The following is a 10471-nucleotide window of genomic DNA, read 5'->3' as shown; positions in this document are numbered from 1 at the left end:
GTGTCTATTATAATTTGACAGAACACACTTGTATTAAAATTATATTATTAATGCAATGGATGATGTTGTTGCTTGTTTACTACTTTTCATTGTTGTGATACTGTACATGACGTCCTCCGCCCCAGAACGTTTCTGTCGTTCAATGGTTTTGGGGTGTGACAGATACCCCCCCTGCTTACTTCATTTCTTGGGTTGTGGTATTCTCTAGAATGTTTAGAGAATTCTTCAATTAATTCTTTAATTTCTGGGGGTGGCTTCCTTGTGAGCGGGCCTTGCGAGTCGAGCAATTGCCTTGTGGTGACATTGACGCCATCATAGAAGATGGAAACTTCTTGTTGGCTATTAAGGTCATGGTGTGGGCAATTTCTAAGAAAACCTTTGTACCTTTCCCATGCCTCATAAAGAGATTCTATGGGTTGTTGCTCGAAGTTGGCAATGACTTTCTTTAACTTGGCTATTTTGGAAGGCGGGCAAAAATGGTCTATGAACTCTTCTTTCATATTGGCCCATGTGGTGACTGATTTTGCAAAAAATTTAACCAAGTTAACCATAAAACTCGTTAAGCGGGCTAGAGTAATAATTTTGTGAAAAAGTTGTGGCCATAGCAATAAAAAAAATATTAGGGCTTTTTCCAATTACAGGTTAAAAATTTAGGGCTTTGATAATATTAACCCAAATCAGATGGGCGCAAAATGATTTTTGTCCTTGTTTAGAACACTCATCCTTTCATCCTCACCTCCATTCTCAAAGCCATCACTCCTTAGCCTCCTCTAGAAGACTACTGAGCACCACCATCTGTCCTCCTCACAATGACCACTGATATGTGTATTTTTATATATATTTTTATGCATTATATCTTAATATTTTAGCCTTTATTATTCTCTTTTAGAACTAAAAAGTACTTATAATGCTTTGAATTATGATTTGCAGCTATTTGTTGTCAATAGATCACAAAAGCAAAGACTGGAGAGGAATTAGGACTTAGAAGCTAAAAGAAAGAAAAATGTTGGAGGAGCCGATTACGCCCCGTATAATGGATGTGTACACCAAGCGTAATAGACAAATACGAGTACGCCCAGCGTAATATATGGTTACGCTCAGCGTACTTGCTTGCATTCGGATAACCTCATCGTGCATTGATCTTCAGTACGCCCAATGTAATCCGACTTACGCCCAACGTACGTAAGTCGGTTACAAGGGCTATAAAAAGCAATTATCTGCTAACCAGAGGGGGGGGGGGGATTCGACTTCTAACCTAATTTAGTCGATAATTAACTTTTGTTAAGCCGTTTTGAGGGTCTAGAAGGCGGGTGGAAGGCCGTTAAGCTAACGGGAGCGGGGATCGGAAGGATTGGAGAGCGGATACATGTCGGTAATCATATGGATTGTTAACATGATCATGTTTAGCATTCCATTGTGATACTATTATGTGTTTAGTTTCTGATTTAGGTGTAAAAACCTTTTACTTTGTGTTTATGGTTGAATAAAACCTTGATTATTGGATTAATTGCTATATTGAATTGTTTGTTTATGTTTAATTTATCTTGTCAAGCTTGTTAAAAGATCCTCATGTGTTAATGATAATTATTTGCTGTTAATTAGCAAGTAAATTAAGTTGTATGAACATCTGCTTGATTGCTTGTATCTTATTACTTTGATGACCATCAAGATCATAAGTCTAGAAATAGCGAATGCGAAACTAGGGTTAACTTGGAAATAAGTAAGTTAATGTGTGAGCCTTGTTTGATGACCATCAACAAGAGGTTAATTGAACGACCAATTTGATTAACTATTATTACAAGTCTTGCTTGATGTGAACTAAACACTAGGAAACATGTTAGTTTAACCAACTGATCACTATTTGAATTGACTTGTTTGCTAAAGGATTAGTTATAGTGAACACGAATCTAATCATTTTAGGAATCGGTGAACATGAATAAATGAATCTGTGTATGCAATTGTCTATGCTTTTAAGGTGTAATTAATCTGAACTAGAGTACCTGAAGAGATTTGCTTTCCTGTTAGTTTATCGAGAATTGTTAATTAATTGTTAGTTTGAGATTCAATAACCATTTCTTTATTTCTTTCGTGTGTCCTATAACCTATAATCAAATATTTTAAATTAATTCACCATCGTTTCCTGTGATCGACACTCGACTTACCTAAGCTATACTGTAATCTGACTAGGTACACTGCCTATAAGTGCATAGTTAGTCTATGTTTGTTAGGTTATAAATATTAAAATTAGTGGGTACTTTCATGCACATCAAGTTTTTGGCGCCGTTTCCGGGGAATGGCTTGTAATTTATTTAGTTTATTTGATTATTAGTTATTTGTTTTTAGTTAGTTTTTTATTTTTAGTTTGATTTTCATTGATATCATTTCACTTATCGGGAAGGGTCTTGTTGTTAATTGCAGGAATTTGGGATTGTACACATTTCTTGACTTTACTTGTTGCATGGGTTTCGAGAATGCAAGCGATTAGGGAATTCTTGACCTGCTTAGCCTACTACTTTGTTGATTTGACCAACTCAATCCATGAGGTGTAGTATAGCAAGGCGTATTGTGGTGGTTAAGTGGAAGACGAGCTCTTGCTGTTCTTGACTAGTTAGGTCACTTCTTGTTTTACTTTTAGTTAAAGGTGCGAAGAAAACAAAGGAAATATTCTAACGGGTCCCGAAAGTGGTTGTTTTCGCAAACCAGTTCTTGTGTGCAAGGGTTTTGATCAACCATTGTTGTTTGATCTCGACAAAAACAAGTGATCATGATGTCACAATTTTTTTTAAATATGTCACTCGTCGGAAAGTCATGGTTGTTGTTGAAGCAATTAAAAGAAAAAAAATAATAGTTATATTTAGAAGCTCCCAAATTAATTAGTTGGAAAAAGGAATTTCAAATAAGGAAAATGAAATATTTCAGTTAAAATTACGCCCAACGTAATTTTAACTTACGCCAAGCGTAATGAACCAGTGATCGCGGATGCTTCTTTCCGGAGTTGGAGGTACGCCCCGCGTACATATGGATTTACGCCCAGCGTAAATCGACGATAGGTTTTATCAGTTTACCCTTTGACTTTTTTTTGTTATTCTTTCAATTCCTCTTCCTTCGCATACGCCGTGACAGACAAATTCTCCCAAGAGACCTCCGATTTTTCTTCTTTTCTTGTAGATTCATCACAAAGTTATGGATTCGGATGCTTTATGTCTTTGAATTGTGTTTAAATCAGTGCAATTAGCTGCATATTGCCTTTGTTCGAAATCTAGGGTTCATATATTTCTTGAATTCGGGCCGATTTCACAAATGTATGTTTGATTATGGCTTAAATAGACCGATTTCGATCAATAGACTAAACCCTAGGACCTAATTTGGTCTTAATCTCGTCCAATGACCATCGATTTGAGTTTGTGGACAGACGCCTAGCGTACGCCCTATAGACTCTTCGATTTTTGACTGCCCCTATGAAGTCTCCCTGTGTAATGTTTGCTAATCATGGATAGACAAAGAACGAACAAGGGTTGTTTCGCATTCTGATTGGTCCCGTATTTTGACTATCCTTGTGTAACGCCCTATGAATACATATTAACAACAAATACGGATCATGAACAATTACTTGATTGAATTTGGCTTAAGACTTTTGAACGAAAATGAGTCATTGAGCATCTAGATTTTCGCACTCTTGTGATTTCGTATCTTGATTACTTTCTCAGTTTGACCGCTTGTATATGAGTCGTAACTTGATTACCCCCTACACATTTTTTTTTGATTTATGGATTATAATAGAATGAGCAGGGGGGACAACTTCGTGAATCTGGATGTACGCCCAACGTACAGTCATGCCCAAGGACCACTATTTTAGTCTAAAATTGTTAATGCTGTGAATATTTTGTTTGGTTTTGGTATTTATTTGTGTAGATAATGGCCCGAAGGACTCAAAGGACCAACGCACCCGAGGACGTGATTGATCACCGTTTCTTACAATTTCCACAAACTCTAAACGATGCAACCCGGGCCAGATATGTCAACAATCTGAGTTTGCTGCTCACTAAGGATATCAACATAGCATCATCATTCGACTGGGAATTGGCGACCCAGACAGGACTTGTTGTGCTGATCCACGAGTTTTTGCAATACACGCACTCGGACGCGAGTGGAGTGCATTTGTTCGTATGTCAGGGATGGGCAAGACTGTTCAGGATCGAGGATCCTGTATATCGGGAATTTTTGCTGGAGTTTTATGCTACAATTTCCTATGATCTTAGGAAGACACCCGATGATAGGACAGCCATTTCCTTCAGACTGGGTGGTGTGAGCCGGGAGTGCAGTGTCATAGAGCTTGCCACTCGAGTTGGTATATACACAACAGACAAGATGAGGAGTGTCCACTTCCCGGAATTCCTTGTTGATTGTCTCACGAGCCGGCCATATGACTATAATGAAAACACTTTTTGGGCCGAGATTACTGGGGGAGTATACACGCCATCTACTGCACGGGGGAGGATGATTCGGTCTACCACATATAGACTGTTGCACCGTTTGATTTCCATGTCTCTCACGCACCATAAGAACAGTGAGAGAGTGCCTTCGACAGACTTGTATTTTTTATGGGCACTTGTTACTCCAGGGAGGCACCTAAACCTTCCAGTTGCTTTAGCAGCGTATTTGGGTAGGAGGGCCAGGGGACTTCGGGAGGATAGCCCGATTTGCGGGGGGCATTTTATCACGCGATTAGCTCGATCATATCAGTTGTTGACGCGTGAGATTACGAGATCGATGGTGTTGCATGATATGAGGCCGATGAGCCTTCAGTTATTAGAGTCGATACTGTTAGATTAGTGTCTAAGCCAGTAACCATATTTGGTAAATACTTGACCCGATTGTGCATGGTCCTTTTGGGTTGCCTTCACCAAAGCAATTTGACTGGAGAAATAATAGAGAAAGAGGTTATTATGATTTATTAATATGTTATAAGAATAATATATTAAAGTATACATCATATTTTTTTAATTAATATTGGTCAATAATTAATTAAGAATTAATTTTGTGATCAAATGTAATTAATTAAACTAGAGTGGTTGAATTGTAATTATGTGATAGTTACAAAATAGGGTAAGGATTATCCTAAGGATAGGTTGGACGAATTTAAGGTGATAAAGCCTTAGAATTCGTCCATGATAAGGATTCAAGGCTTATCTTATGGTTTGCTTGGTGGGCAAGCAACTAGATAAGGATAAGGACTGAAACCTATCTCTACACCTATATAAACACCCCTTTGGCTCATGAATTCATATATACCTTCCCAATGCTTCTTAGGGACGAATTTTTATACCTCTCCTCTCTCTCTATAGCCTCTCCATTTGCTCTTGGTGTTTGTGAGCCATTAGAGGCACTACACTTGTGGTGCTTGCTTTCAAGACTTACGGTTTAAAGATCCAAGTTGTTATTACAATATAACAACAAGAGGTATGTAATCTAACCTTCTTGGTTAATTTCGAAATTAGCAATCATCATTAGGGTTTTATTATGTGTTCATAATGTTGTATATCTAATAGTGAAGACATAGATCCAATGCTAGGGTTGCATGTACATATAGGATTGTTTGTTTAAAACCCAACAACGGTATCAGAGCCTTTGGTTAACTTGTTTTCAATTAATTTATTCAACTGTATGAACTTGACATATTAGGGTTTATTTCCAATAAACCCTAGGAGGCTAAGTTTTTCGAGATTAGGGTTTGCAAACCCTAATTTGCAAGAGTTTGAATAAGATCTTCAAATCCTTTCCTTAAACCCTTATATTTCGAAATCTAGGGTTTGTCTTAATACCTTGATTTTCGAAATAAGCCTCCTCCCCAAGATAAGATCCTAAATTTTAGGGATTTGGATTATCCCGTACCTTGTAATTATCCTCTAATTGTTATATATGGTAATTATAGATTTTGCATTATCCTAACCATAATTTCGAAATCTAGAGATATAATTAAGGGATTAGGATATCTTAAATGTGTAAATGATAACTATCCTCATGATTTAGATAATCCCTTATGATTTAATAATTAAATTAATAGTCTAATTCAAGATAATTATTAAATCAAGCGTTTTAATATCTAAAATTTTAATTTACATGTCATAAATTCGAAAATTTTAAGAGAAATTAAAACTAAATTGTTTTGAAAAGTTTCAAAACTTGCCCTCAAGTTTTGGAATTTAAATTTTGATTAAAAGTTTAATTTTGATGCATATTTAAATTCTAAACCCTAATGTTTTGAAATGTTTCAAAAACTTGCCCTCAAATTTTGGAATTTAAAAGTTGATTAAAAGTTTAATTTAGGAATGTTAAATTCTAAAACCCTAGTATTGTTTTGAAAAGTTCAAATCACACCCTTATGGTTTTATTAATTGATTAAGGTGTATAATTAAAAGAAGTTTAATAAATCCATCAAAGTTTTGGTTTACAATTAAAAGTATAATTGTTATTTTCGACCACCTAACATTTTAAAAGTGTAAAATACACCCTATAGTATATATAACATTAAAAGTCTAACATTATATATATGTATGAGTAAAAGTCAGTCTTACCGTTAGTAGGCCTCATTCACGAAGCTGGTCTATAAGGGGTGTTTAAGGAAATTGCCTATAAAATGGTGATTGAATGGGTATCCACTCTTACCCACCGCACTCTTGACTAGTGGAGGGTCGTTAGCCGAACGGGTAGGATAGGACAAAACTTTCCATTATAAGTATAATGAAGTACAAAAGTAACTAAATGTTTTACAAATTCCCAATCTTAGTTACTTAGGCAAAAGTGAATTGATGTAATTCCATGAAATTACACTTTGTGCCCTTGCGAAGACGTTAGCGGAGCGTGTGTGGTTTACCAGCACACTAAATGGTTCTAAGCAAAGGTGGCAAAGGGTGACTCAATGTTTGTCATAGTTCGGTGGAGCGTATGTGGTTTATCGGAACATCGAATAGGTGACTGTAACATGTGAGGACACCATGTAATTTTGCATGGTTATTCACACCCGCTTTGTGATCCTCGGCATCCCAGTCACAAACAAGAGGGGCATATCGAGATTTAAACATGTCATTGAAAGTTCAATGAATCTCAAAGGATCTAGGAGTTTTCATAGATTTAAAACTTAAATTTCTTTTTCGTTTTTCGTGGTGGAATTAGTGAATCGTCATTCACTTACCTTCAAATATTTTGCAATTAGGGTTACGGCATCCCTCTCCCGAGTTGTGGAATATTGTGTTGGGTCCTAGCCTTAGTATTTCATTTGGGTGATTTACTAAGGACTCAATCAATCAACTAACTTGAATTTGTTTCTCCCGTTTTGTAGATGTCAAAGTTCGACAACTATGGTCTTCCCAAATCCCGTGGAACAAGCATTCCACATGAAGATGGTATTCCACGATTCGATCGAGGAACAAGAAATCATGCTTCACTTCCTCCACCTCCTCTAATTGTTCTCCCTAACCCACAAGATCGAAGAATTGAAAGGTTCAATATCACTAAGGCCCTATTGGAAATGAAACATGAAGATGGTAAATCCGTGTGTGCCCACATTCTAGGAATGAAATCACACATCGATAGGTTGATTATGTTGGGTGTGTCATTTCCCGATGAGTTGGCTGTGAACTGGGTTCTGCAGTCACTCCCTGAATCATATAATGAGTTCAAAAGAAAGTATTATATGATGGATCATGACGATAACCTCATTGACCTAACTTACATGCTCATTGCTGCTGAATCGGAAATGATTTGGCGAAACAATGGAGCGTATTTGTTGGGAAAGACAACCGACCATGCTTCCGAGGACGTTCTAAGAGAAGCGACCTGCGTTTGCTGCCAAGAGAAAGGGCATTGGATAGAAGTCTTCCCCAAGAGCCTGAAGATTCCAAAGATGGGAGAGTCAAAGAGTATGGTTGTGCTTCAGGTAAAAATCCACTATCTAACTCCATTAAGTTCCTATTCATTGATTCTTAATACATGATGTGATAAGATTGCATTTGAATGTTTTGCAGGATCGGTGAAAAGAAAGGAAGCTTGATGAAAGAGCAAGATGAGTCTAATCACAAAGAAATGGATCTCGATCGCATGGACTTGAAGATTAGATTTTGAGCCTATATATTTATGATAGAATTGTTAGGAATATTCGACTACATAGTTTTCAATGGATTTTGCAATGTAAGGACAAATGTTTTCCGCTGTTTTTATAAATAAAATAAATTTTGTTTGGCTTATTTATTTATTTGTTTATTTCCTTGCAATGAAATCGTTATGAAAATTGATGTTTACATATTTCTACAATGAATGGATATGATTCTTATTTATGGAAATGTCGAGAATTACCAAATAGGGAGAGTTTCTCGTCGCCCAAATTTCAATTGGACAGAAATTTGGAATCATGCAACTTGGTTGCATGATGAATGAGAAATTTCATATTTGGAAATTAGACTAATTTGTTGACAAAGTGTCAAGTGAAGGACTAGGAGATCGAGCACACAAAGTTGTGTGTTGATCAAGTCCACCATAAGAGTAACAAAGATATTCATCATGATTTACTAAAGGTTTAGTAAATATGATAAGATTAAGTGTAATTCGGAATTGATTAAAAAAGGTTTAAATCAATGGCAGAATGAATAAGAAGAATCAAGTAGGCAGAAAGATAAAATGTTCTCCATTCTAAGAAGAAGGGAGAGTACCTTTTTTGTTTTATGATAGGTCTTAATGATTAAGAACCATATCTCAAATGATCCTCTAAGTGAATCTTAGTACAATTGTATGTTTAAGAAGAGGAATCAAGAATTGTAGAAATGGTTAAATCAAGAAGTCAATCATACTTCGTTCTAAAACAAGTCTTAGAGTTAAGATTGTGACAATGAGTGACAAGTATTAAAAGGTTTATAACGTTCATCAAATGTGGAAAGTTGTGATGTCTTGGATAAGACAAAGACCAACTAGGACCAATTTATGAAGTGTTTTGATAAAAACTACACTAACTCTTGAATATTTGTTTGTCAAGAAATGTTTATTGACAAGAGAATCTTATATGTCAAGGAGTTAGTGGGAGTCTTAATGGTTTTGAAAGGTTTCAAGAACAAATCAAATAAACCTTATCAATCATCACTAGCACACGAGTTGAGGTTAACAACCTATCGTGTTGACAATATTTTGTTTCTGTGATGTTCCAATTGAGTTAATTATGCATGTGAGTCCTATGAGTTCTCATTTGAATGCATAAAAGGCAAGGACCTTGATCAATGGAAAGTACATTGATAGGAAAAGGTGAGTTGCTTAACTACTTGGAAGACATGGTGAGCAGCTGTGCTACCATAAGGCAAGAAATCAAGAATAAGAAAGTTCGGTCCATATGAGTTTGAATTTGTCGTAAACCTTGGTTTTAACAAATTCACATGGATAGGAACACATACACCGTTTAAATCTAAGTGTCATAATATTTCCTCCTTCATGAAAATGATTGTGAGAAAATGCTTTCACTAAGAAAGATTTTAAGAAGATAGTGATTGTAAAATTGCATTCTCGAATTCGATTATGGTTACGGTATCCCTTTCCATGATTTGAATTGTGAGGTTTGGCAATTAGTCTTAATTGTTTAGACACACATATGAACTATTTAAGGCAAAGGTGTATAAGTTCAAGAAGCATTGATAAAAGATTATCAAAGCACTAAGTATTAGAAACATGAAATTAAGAAATTCAATAGGTATTGTTTTTCTGAAAGTTAAGATGTTTATGAATACATGTCGAAGCTAGTGGGAGCATAAGTGTTATGTTAATCATCATGATAGTGGGAGCATAAATGTTATGATTGTATGATTATTAAGGAAAATATTGCAAGTTGGCAATATTAATTATAGAAAACAAGAGTCATTCTTTGCAAAGTTGTAAAGATGGAATAATTGTTTTGCTATAATTAAGGGAGAGAATATTATGCTTCATTTCAAATCTAAAGGATTAGGTTGTGGAATGTTTATAAATTTAGTCAAAAGTACATAGTGTGTTCTTAAAATTTCGGTCATGATTACGGCATTCCTCTTCACAATTCGAATTTTGAGAACATAGAAAATAAAACATTATGGCAAAAGATTGATAAAGTATCAAATCTTTATGTAAGACATTTTGCATCGTGTCCCATACGCTTCGGGTATAGTGTCGATTGCAAATGCTTTAACATTTGACCATTCTAAATTTTTTCAAATGTCTAGCACATTTAGAGGGAAAAAGGACCAGAATCGGTTTTGACTAAAATAATTAAACAACTATCAAAGGACAATCCAAAGTTCGATGAGGATTGGTTGCTTGTGAGTAGTTGGAAGCATGGTATTGGATGGACCATATCGACATTTTTATGAATAGAAAAGATTCTATTAAGAATGAGTTGTCATATGGAAAATATGGAAATGTTTTCATATTAGATGGACCATATCGACATTATTATGAATAGATA

General features: G+C 35.6%; 1 non-coding gene across 1 annotated transcript; it reads left to right on the top strand.

The window, feature by feature from the left end:
* The first annotated feature begins 345 nt into the window (after window positions 1-345).
* LOC145028004 (small nucleolar RNA R71) lies at window positions 346-452 on the top strand. The gene has a single exon (XR_013675763.1). It is a non-coding gene; the product is annotated as a small nucleolar RNA R71 (small nucleolar RNA).
* Window positions 453-10471: the final 10019 nt, after the last annotated feature.

Source organism: Lactuca saligna, chromosome 1 (genome assembly GCF_052625555.1).
Source record: "Lactuca saligna cultivar CGN05327 chromosome 1, ASM5262555v1, whole genome shotgun sequence".
Lineage (NCBI taxonomy): Eukaryota > Viridiplantae > Streptophyta > Magnoliopsida > Asterales > Asteraceae > Lactuca > Lactuca saligna.
This window is presented reverse-complemented; position numbering and strand designations above follow the sequence as displayed.